The sequence below is a fragment of the Dama dama genome, chromosome 6 (genome assembly GCF_033118175.1).
Source record: "Dama dama isolate Ldn47 chromosome 6, ASM3311817v1, whole genome shotgun sequence".
In the NCBI taxonomy this organism is placed as follows: Eukaryota; Metazoa; Chordata; class Mammalia; order Artiodactyla; family Cervidae; genus Dama; species Dama dama.
Window position 1 is genome coordinate 5,249,706 of NC_083686.1, and position 11,216 is coordinate 5,260,921.

General features: G+C 43.4%; 1 non-coding gene across 1 annotated transcript; it reads left to right on the top strand.

The window, feature by feature from the left end:
• Positions 1-283: 283 nt before the first annotated feature.
• LOC133058958 (U6 spliceosomal RNA) lies at positions 284-389 on the top strand. The gene has a single exon (XR_009693464.1). It is a non-coding gene; the product is annotated as a U6 spliceosomal RNA (small nuclear RNA).
• Positions 390-11,216: the final 10,827 nt, after the last annotated feature.

Here is an 11,216-nt window from a genome sequence, read left to right on the forward strand (position 1 = left end):
AATGATTTAGACATGTGAAAATTTTTGCCAGGGAACCTAAAACCATCACTGATCTATTCAATTTAAAAATATTTCTAGTCTTCTTATGGGACACACAGTCTGGGCAATCCCAACATAGCAAAGTGGGAATCGAAAGAATGGTGGAAATTCTGCAAAAACCAAAAAAGAAAAAACAACAACAAACTGCTTTAAAATAAATTCTACCCAGACACAGTATTAGAACTCATTGTTCTTATCATTTTAGCCAAAAGACCAACAACAACAACAACAACAAAAAAAAACGGTGCTCACTTCAGCAGCACATGTACTGAAAGTGGAACAATACAGGGAGGATTAGGTGGCTTGTGGGCAAGGATGACATGCAAGCTTGTGAAGCGTTCCATATTTTTTGGTTACAGGGGAGAAGGATGGGGGAAAGGAGAGTTAGGCGGTTTGGGGTGGACATGTACACACTGCTATATTTAAAGTGATAACCAAGAAGGACCTACCGTATGGCACAGGGAACCTCTTAGTGCCGCGTGGCAGCCTGGATGGGAGGGAGTTTGGGGGAGAGTGGATACATGTATATGTGTGGTTAAGTCACTTGGCTCTGCACCTGAAACTATCACAACGCTGTTAATCAGCTATACTCCAATATGCAATGAAAGTTGTTTCTTTTTAAAGGCATTTACTGATGCCCTTATATGACATATGGCTTCCCTGGTAGCTCAGACGTCTGCCTACAATGCGGGAGACCCAGATTCGATCCCTGGGTTGGGAAGATCCCCTGGAGAAGGAAATGGCAACCCACTCCAGTACTCTTGCCTGGAGAATCCCATGGACTGAGGAGCCTGGTGGGCTACAGTCCATGGGGTCGCAGAGTCAGACACGGCTGATCGATGTCACTTTCACACTTCTTCATATGACATGCAGACTTTCCCGCCATACTTCATTTGAACTTCAGTCTCATCTTCCTGTCTCTGTGCTATGACAGCAGGCAAGGGAGCTGGTTAGACTGATCGATGCCCAGCCAAATGCAGTCGAGGGTGAGTTCAGCAGAAGTGTTCGCTCTCTAAGCACTCTTGCCATATAACAGGAAGTGTTAGTCTGAACCATTTCCTCAGGGATGCTGAGGCCATATGAGATTTTCAAGTCTTTCTCCTAAGAGCTTTTATACAGACAACATAAAGGTTTATATAAAAAACACTTAGGCTCCCTTCTATTTCTCCAAGAAGTAGAAGAAACCCATTCCCCAGGCTGACAAATACCCATAAGATAACTTCCTCAATACTCAAGTTTAAAGAATTCTATCCCAATGGATTACAAATCAAAGCCTCAAACCTCTCTAGCCTTTGCAGCTATTTCTTTTTTTGCTTCTAACCTAACCTTGCACCTGAAGCTTTCTCTGAGCTTGGAGCAACCTTTCCCGACCCCCTATCACCCTGGCATCCCTTAACGCGTTTACCTGGACCATTGGTTTGGTCATTAATCAGCAATCATCTTCTGGCAGTAGTGCCAACCACTATTTAGATCTGTGCTGTCATTTCTCTTCCTTTTGGCCATTTCTTGTTCTTATATCTCTGAGCATGCAGCTACTTCCACCTGAAACATTCTTTTCTCCTTCTTTCTCTGCAAACTTCAACTCAGCCTCCAAAACCTACCCTAAATCTTACCTCTTCTATTGAGACTTCACCATCTTCCTCTCTAAGGATTAGGCAGCTTCTTACTCTAGACTCTAGGAGATTTTTTCTTCTCTTCATCCTTCGAACATATTTGCACAGCAAGATTATAAACTCTATGCTTGCTCAGTCACTCAGTCCTGTCTGACTCTGTGACCCCATGGACTGTAGCCTGCCGCCCTCCTCTGTCCATGGAATTACCCCAGCAAGAATACTGGAGTGGGTTGCCATTTCCTCCTCCAATAAACCCTATGGGAGGAGGGCAAAAGAAGTGTGTAAATGCATGAGGATTTGTAACCCCAGCAGTCATCAAATTGCAGGGACAAGTACCTCACATCATCTCTGCATGCCGGGCACTATGTCACTGTTCCTTGAGTCTCTCTGAACAGAAACTCCTTCAAAGCAGACATTATATTTCATCTTTTCATTCCCAGAACCAATTATAGTAACAGGCACAAAATAGATGTTCAATAAATGCTAAATAGATGAGTAAAGGAATGAATGAATGAGGTTTTGTCTCAGAGAGAATAGGACTCTATTCCTTTACAGTTCTCGCATTTTAGTGAAACGTAAGTGGGGATATTTATAGGTGTCAAAGGAGAGTAATGAATGATAGACATTAAAAAGACGAGATTTGTTGAGTCTGGAAAAATGGTACAGATCTGCAAAGTCAAAATAGAGATGCACACATAGAGAACAAACCTATGGACACCAAGGGGTGGAAATTGGGGGAGTGGATTGAATTGGGAGGTTGGAATTGACATATGCAAAATACTATGTATACAATAGATAGGGACTCTACCCAGTGCCTTGTAGTGACCAAATGGGAAGGAAATCCCAAAACAGAGTGTATATATGTACATGTATAGCTGACCCATTTTGCTGTTCAGCAGAAATAACACAATATTGTAAAGCAACTGTACTCCAATAAAAAGCTATAATAAAAGAGTAAACCCATTAATAGAAAAATAGGATTAATCATAAAAAATAGCAGAGAGATGAGCTTACACACAGGATTCTGAGACCCATAGCCTGAATTAGAACAGTACATCAGCTCCTTTCTAATTGTGTAACTTGGTGTTGGGGAAGATTCTTGAGAATCCCTTGGACAGTAAGGAGATCAACCCAGTCAATCCTAAAGAAAATCAACCCTGAAAATTTATTGGAAAGACTGGTGCTGAAGCTGAAGCTCTACTACTTTGGCCACCTGCTGTGAAGAGAAGACTCATTGGAAAAGACCCTGATGTTGGAAAAGACCCTGGGCTTCACAGGTGGCTCAATGGTGAAGGATCTGCCTGCCAGAGCAGGAGACACAGGAGGCGTGGGTTCAATCCCTGGGTCGGGAAGATTCCCCTGGAGGAGGAAATGGCAACCCACTCCAGTATTCTTGCCTGGAGAATCCCATGGACTAGGAGCCTGATGAGGTACAGTCCATGGAGTTGGAAAGAGTCGGACACGACTGAGTGAGCATGCACACGTGCAAGTGTGTGTGTGTATGTGCATGTGCATGTGCTAATGCTGGGAAAGACTGAAGGCAGGAGGAGAAGGGGACGACAGAGGACAAGATGGTTGGATGGCATCACTGACTCAGTGGACATGTATTTGAACAAACTCAGGGAGATGGTGAAGGACAGGGAAGCCTGTAGTCCATGGAGTCACAAAGAGTCGGACATGACTTAGCAAATGAACAGCAACTATATAAGAAATTGATTCTGAGAATTCTTTGTTAATTCATTTAAAAATCATGGTAAATCATGAAAACATTTTTAGGAAAGACAGCTCTATTTTGGAAAAGAAAAGGATCATGAGGAGAGTGCATTGTTTTACATTCTGAACATCTCTTTAGTGCCTGGTTTAACAGAAGCCAACTGGATTGTTCTATTTACTTCTGTGATCTGTTGTGACTTTACATGTCACACTGTCTCTGGAAAACTCCACTTCACACTCACAAGAGAAAGAGGGTGAAAAGGCAAATACCATGTTAGTTTCATGATAAGAAGCGTTTGGACCTTGCAGATCCACTGAAGTGTCTTGGGAGACCCAGAGGTCTCTCATCATGCATTAGGAATTGGTGATCTAGACTAAGATACATCCCATGATATTGTAGCCATTTGTTTTTGTATCTTTGTCCCTTGTATGACGATGAGCTCCAACAGGGCCAGGACTCTAACTCAGTCCTCTTTCCCTGCAGCCAAACACTCCATCAAGCCCTTGGTGTTGGTGCTGCTGGTGGTGGTTTAGTTGCTCAGTTGTGTCTGACTCTTGCGACCCCAGGGACTGTAGCCCATCAGGCTCCTCTGTCCACGGGATTCTCCAGGCAAGGATACTGGAGTGGGTTGCCATTTCCTTCTCCAGGGGATCTTCCCAACCTAGGGATCGAACCCAGGTCCCCTGCATTGCAGGCAGAGTCTTTACAGAAGTTGTACAATAAATAAAAGAGCCTCCTAAATTTTTTCTTTAGAACTTAGAAATGTGATCTTTTATTTTGTCTACTTTGTTTCACTTTTTCTATTGCCTGTTTAGTGCTCCCATTTATTTAGTTAATGACTTCCAATTTCTTCATCTCTTCTTTCTTTGATGTTATTTTTTAAACCTTTATCAAATGTAGTAGAAAAGCTTTTGTATACATACATATTTATGCATAATATATATATTTTAGAAAACTTGTGAATTTTTGCTAACTGAAAAATGTATGACATTTTGATTCCACTTGTTTGACGCAGTATGAATAGAATGCTAGATTTCTAATTAAAAAACAGATATGCACCCAACAACAAAGGTTTACTGTATAGCACAGGGAACTATAGTTAACGTCTTATAATAACCTATAATGGAAAATAATCTCAAAAATAATATATGTGTATATGTATACTGAATCCCCTTGCTGTGCACCTAAAACACCGTAAGTCAACTATACTTCAATAAAATCTGTGTGTGTGTATATATATATATATATATAAAGAAGCAAAAGAAAAGAACTTAGAAATGCATATGGCATAAAGAACAAAGAATGAGCAAAGGAGACCATTTGTTGTTCTGTTTTTGTTCTTCTGTCTATAAAGGTCTATAGGTGATTACAGTTTTTTAAAATCTGAAGAGATAATTTGTCTCAAGAGATGAGCTGTCTGCAAGAAGAAAGTCAGGTGGTCCAGGGAGCAGCGGACAGAGGTTGAGAGACACAAAGAGACAAGCCAAACAATTTGCATTCATGCTGTTCCACTGGACTCCCCCCTCCCCTCGTCTCCTGCCATTTCTGATTTTTATGTTCCTTGTCAGGACACAGGAGAACATACAGGATATATAGCATATGTTGCAAGGTCCAGGAGGGCTTCTTTCCAGGGCCAGGCACAGCCAGGATCAATTAAGTAACAAGGAAGGTAGAAAATATAGCTGCAGCTGGATCAAATCAGTTGCTCAAGCACGTGGGGTTGCAACCCATAAAAGGTCAGCAGGCAACTGGCGTGAGTAGCCACAAGTGAAGCTTTTGGCTCCACGGAACTGGAAGGAGCAAGCGATTGGGCATCTTCTCATCCTACTTTCCAATCAGGCAAACTGTGGATGTGGAAGACGTTGAGAAGGATGGGTCAAGTTGTGCCCCAGTTACATCTCTCATCTAGCTTCTTTTCAGTTGATTTCTCCCCTGCCCTCCAGCAGGGGAGTTACTTCACCAAAGTGACAGGTTGATTTTATGGGTTGGAGGCGGGCCTCAGCTACTAAATGTCAATGAGTGAGAGAAGCTAGACTCATGTGTGAATTAGGAGAGTTCTTGGGAGGAGGAGCTCAACAGCAGTGATGCCTTAAAAAAAAAAAAAAAGAAAAGAAAACCTCATGGTTCATCTTACTGCACATGTGTTATAACTAGAGATCAAATTTCAGGTTAATTTTCAGCCATGGGTAACTTCTTGGCAAATCAATTAGCTATCTGTTCTTCCTTAGTTCAGTAACAAGAACATTATTTCTTAGCCTCTCTCAGTTCCTCTTCCTGTTTTTCTCAGAATAATTATTCCACATACATACATATATTTATAATGTTTGTTGTTTTCATTCAGGGCAAAAGTCTAAACAGATGTGTGGGGATATTTTATTGAGTATCCTGAAAAATTAAGCTCACTCTTCCATTCTGATCAGAGTTCAGAACACAATTAGGGAAGGGTTTTAACTGAAAATAGAGATATAAACATGATCCCAATGACCCCATTTGCTAAAAGTTCATCCTTTCATTGAATAAATTATTACTGAACAATGGCAGGGCACTAGATTCAGAGACCACAGAAATGAATAAGGAGCCTATAGGTTAGATAAGGTCATTTAACACGGTCTGCTTGGGAAATAAGATAATGCACAGTGGGACCACAGGAGAAAGTTGGCACTTTATCAGGTGTAACTTTGTAGAAGGTAGAGGCCTTTGGAGGCCATTGGCTTACAGTGTACTTCCACACATGTTCAGAATCTTAAATACCCTTGAGGTACCATTATATTATCTTGATTCAGTTCAGAGATTATGCCTGGTGTTGAAGTTCAGGAAGCTAGTAAGGAGTAAAAGGCAGGCTCGGATTCAGATCTTTTGATTGTAGAACTTTTTCTCCCCTATTTCTGGAGTGAGAATTTAATGAGATCATATATGTGAAAGCACTTTGGAAAGTTGTGCATAAAGATCAGATATTGTCATCACTAAAGTGTTCTTTGTAAAATCATGGTAGTGAGGATTGAAACAGTATAACCCCTCACCTTTTTCACACTTTCAAACCATTTCACGCATAAGTGCATTCCTTCCAATTCAGTATTTAGAAAAAGAGGATGTAATAAATTATTCCAGTTCATTTATGTTTGAGAATGAACATAGCATCCAAAGAGGAGGACATGGCTGATTCATATCAATGTATGACAAAACCCATTGAAATGTTGTGAAGTGATTGGCCTCCAACTAATAAAAAAAAAAAAAAAGAGGAGGACTTTGAGGGGAGGGGGAAGAAAAAACTTACAAGGAAGCCAGTAGGTGAGGAGAGTTTTGAAATAGATTCTAGAGAGAAGTTGTTTCCCTTCAGGACAGGGGGAACTGGAGGTGCCTGGGGTCGTTTGGAAGGAAACACTTAGGACATGGTAACTGAGAGGGTGGAGCTGGGGGAAGAGAGGTCCCACTGGCAGATAGAGGAGGAGGTGTCCTTCCCAAAAGAGAGAACAATTCTCTGAGTTTGAGGTAGCACCAAGTATGTGGAAATGTGTGTTCTCATGAAGCAGGAATTCAGAACATGTTCTGAAAACGTGGCTGGATTTGCTAGGCTATGGGGGGGGGGGGGGTCTCTTCCCTGAATTGTTTTTTTTTTTTTTTTTTTTTGCTGGAGAAAAGAACAGATTGTAGGTCACTGGTAGTCTTCTCCCTTTGAAGTTTAAATGTTCACTAAAATAACCAAAACTCCAGCACCTCTGGATTTGATATCTAGGGCAGGAATGTAAGGAAGAGAGAGAGGGAAACCAAAATCGATCATGGACAGAGTGTCTGTTAATGGGGCAGGACCTTATGGGTTCTTCCCAGGACAGACCCAAGCCCCGTATCCTCTGCTTTGGCTCCTCTCTGAAGTATCTAAATAATAGTATCTGGTGCATATTTACTGAGTTGTTCAGATGCTGAAAAAAAACCCACCACCAAATGGAAGAAGTTGGACAGCAAGGAGATCAAACCAGTCAATCCTAAAGGAAATCAACCCTGAATATTCATTGGAAGGACTGATGCTGAAGCTCCAATAGTTTGACCACCTGATGTAAAGAGCTGACTCATTTGAAAAGATCCTGATGCTGAGAAAGATTGAAGGTGGGAGGAGAAGGGGATGACAGAGGACCCCAGAGACGGTTGGATGGCATCACTGACTCAATGGACATGAATTTGAGCAAGTTCTATGAGATAGTGAAGGACAGGGAAGCCTGGCGTGCTATAGTCCATGCAGTCGCAAAGAGTCAGACACGACTGAGTGACTGAGCAACCACAATGACTGCTACTTGATGATCATGAGATGTAGCCCCCAGAGCTTCTGGTGCCTAAGGATTGGTCACCATCAACCAATCACAGAGCTGTGCACAAATTGGTCACACATCCTGGGACGCCCCTCCCCCACCTTGCCTTTAAAAATGCTTTGCTGAAACTCTTCAGGGAATTCGGGATTTTAGGGTGCAAGCCACCTGTCCTCCTTGTCCTGCTTTATAATAAACGTTGCATTTTGCTTCACCCTCATCTGATGTCAGTAGATTGAGTAAGTGGACCCAAGTTTGGTTGCTAACACATCCACACAGTGAAGTAGTGATTCAGCTCTCCATCCCCAAAAGCTTTGATGATAAAAAAAAATTTAGGAACATTTCAACCTGGAATAAGGAGGTCTTTTCCATCATAGTTACTGAGAGGCATAAATATGACCCTCCCTGTCGAAGACTTTCAAAGTTTGTAAAAGTTGCTTCTGGATTGATATGTGTGAAGCTTAGATAAGGGGCTGCATTTTATACTTAGTTACCTGAAGTGGAAGAAAAGAGTGAGGACAAGTATATTGTTGTGTGTATGTAAAATTGAGAGCAGAACCGCCAGTTAGAAAGGCTCTGTTTTACTCCTCCTCAATACACACACACCTTTTAGAGTAGGTTGAAGAAATGAAAAGAGTCCCAATTAGTTCAGGAATGAAGAGGTGGTTGGAAAGAGAATGTGAGTCAGTGTTGAGTCATTGTTCTTATAAAATCAAGCTCAGGCACACCCGGAATGAAGGGAAAGGAAGAAAATCAAAGTTGGCTAAAGACAAAAGCTCTCCCTTTGAACAAGAGTTAGTTGTCACATGGCCTGGGTGTGACCTTGGATTATCAGTTGTCTGAAGGGACCCATTGCAAACCTAGGAGTTCCAGGGCACTGGTCCATGGTCACAGCATGTCCCCTGGGAGCACCTTAAAACTAATTTCCACCTCAGCCCTGCAGAAATCCACTCTCCCCAAGGGGATCCAGGAAGCTATTTATTTTGACAAGATCTCCAAGAAGCTTCCCTTTAACCATAAATCTGTGATCACCCAGCAGCCCCCAGGAGCAAGGAACGGCCTTAACTCTTCTTTGAAAACCACCAAACCTTGAGCCTCCTAACGCAGTTGGTTTTTTTGAAAGAAAAAAAATAAATATTTATTTTTAATTGGAGGATAATAGCTGTACAATACTGTGTTGGTTTCTGCCATACAACAACGTGAATCAGCCACGGGTATACATAAGTCCCTTCCCTCTTGAATTTCTCTCCCATCTCCCACCCCATCCCACCCCTGTAGGGGGTCACAGAGCCCTGGGTTTGAGTCCTGTGTCATACGGCAAATTCCCACTGGATTTCTGTTTTACCATCTGTAATGCTAGTTTCAATGCTAGTCTCTCAGCTCATCCCACCCTCTCCTTCCTCCACTGTGTCTACCAAGCAGCTGTTTCTTAAGAAACGTTTGACTGGCGCCGTGATCAGCGAACTTGGGGTGGGCATGAGGCAGGGATCATTCTCAACGTGAGAAGCAGGGCTGGGGACCACTCAAGTCGACAGAGTGGAGTCGACCACTCCATTCTAGAGCAACAGAATGGAGGAGCGACTTCCCTGGGAGGTGGAGGGAAGGAGGCTGCACAGAAGACACGTTTCCTCTGCTCTAGGTTTGGCAAGGGCCAAGGAAGATGCTTCCCGGAGCTGAGAAGTCAGAGCAGCACAGAGAAGAGGCTGTGTGGGGCCAGATGCAGCTGCAATGGACCCCACTGGGCTTGTCTGGCTGCCTTGGATCCTGGTCCTGACACGGGGCTTGAGACATTGGAGCAATTCCATCACCCCATCTCCCCGCAACCGCCTCCAGGGCCTCATCTTCTCTTCTGGATGACGCTGTATGCAGGGTTGACCACAGCTCCTGGCGACCCTCCTGGTTGACTGCACCAACACGGACGTGTAACCACGAGCCCTGAGGACCTCCAGTGGCCCAGTGCGCCCACCCTTGGATCCTGGCCGTGTGGAAGGAGGGGGTGGCGGCTGTGTGATGTCGAAGGGAAGGCGGTTGTACCCCGCGAGTGTGCATTTTCAATTGACTGCTTCAGGGGTGTCTTCAAGATGACTGGTTGACCCATGGCGGGATGGATGGGAAAAGACATACACAGGAAGATGGTGGGACTCTCCCTCTAAAGTCCTGCAGACACGGTCCTGCTCTGTGAGACCTGGTCCATCATCGCTTGATGTTAAATAAAGTTCCTTTACTCCAACCACATTTAGGAAGACAGCAGAGTATGGTAGCTAAGAGCACGTAGGGTCAGCTCCTGAACTTCACTGTACTGAATGCCCTCTGCTATAAATTGGGAGAGATACCAGTACCCACCTGATAGATAGAAGGTGAAGGGTAACGTTTGAAAAATCAAAGGTGGGTCTTCCCTGGTGGTCCAGGGGTTAAGACTTCACCATCCAGTGTAGGGGGTGTAGGTTCCATCCCTGGTTGGGGAACCACCTCAAAGTCAAAACACCAAAGCAGAAAAAAAAAAAAAAAATTGTAAGAAATTCAATTAAAACTTTGTAAAATGGTCCACATTAATTAAAAAGTCATCAAAAAATAGGTTAAAAATCAAAGGTGATTAGGATAGTGTCTGACTCAGAATACGTACTTATAAACACTAGCTAACACTGTTACTCATGCTATTTTGCCCAAAATGATAGACAAAATGTTGAATTAGACATTTGGGTCACACGAGAAGCTCGTGTGATGGTGCTGTAAAATCCTTCTGCAATTTACTTTCTTTGCAAACCCTTCCTCCTCCTATCCTGCGAGGTGCAAAGTGGCACCCCTGGGTGCCCCATCCAAGACAAAGGATGATCAGGGGATTATTCTCAACTACCGACTGCTCAGAGCCAGCCTTCCTGTAGGAGAGTTTTCCAATGGAAAAGATCTTGGCTTAGGCAGTTCAATGTCCTCCTTTGCAGATGAGGATTCAATGTGTGTGTATGTATGTGTGCTCAGTCGTGACTGACTCTTCGTGACCCCATAGACTGTAGCCCTCCAGGCTCTTCTGTCCTGATTTCCCAGGCAAGAATACAAGAATGGGTAGCTATTTCCTTTCCCAGCCTCGGAACTGAACTCGAGTCTCTTGCATCTCCGGCATTGACAGGTTGATTCTTCATCACTGCACCACCTGGGAAGCCCACGGATCCTTGGGTACATGTCAGCCTGACACCAAACCACAAGAGATGAAATGACAAGTCCTAAGCCCATGAACTGCTCATGGCATCCCAACCAATGGAACAAGCCACGAATGCTCCAGCTCACTGGCTTTCTAGACTTCAGGGCATATTCACTTTGATGCATTGTACAAATTTTGTTTCTAAAATAGGAGTGGTAAATAAGAATGACTAGGGGCATTCATGCTTTTTATGTGCTCGGAATTTATGGAAGGATTTACAGTCTGGAGTGGCAGGATTGGGGGGTGGTGCGTTGTGAGGCAGGGGAGAGTGCATTTGCCATGGCAACCAAAGCGAGCCCATGCCTTGCTTCTTTTTATTTCTGTGTTACTAGAGCACTCTATCTGTTAAGGGAAGC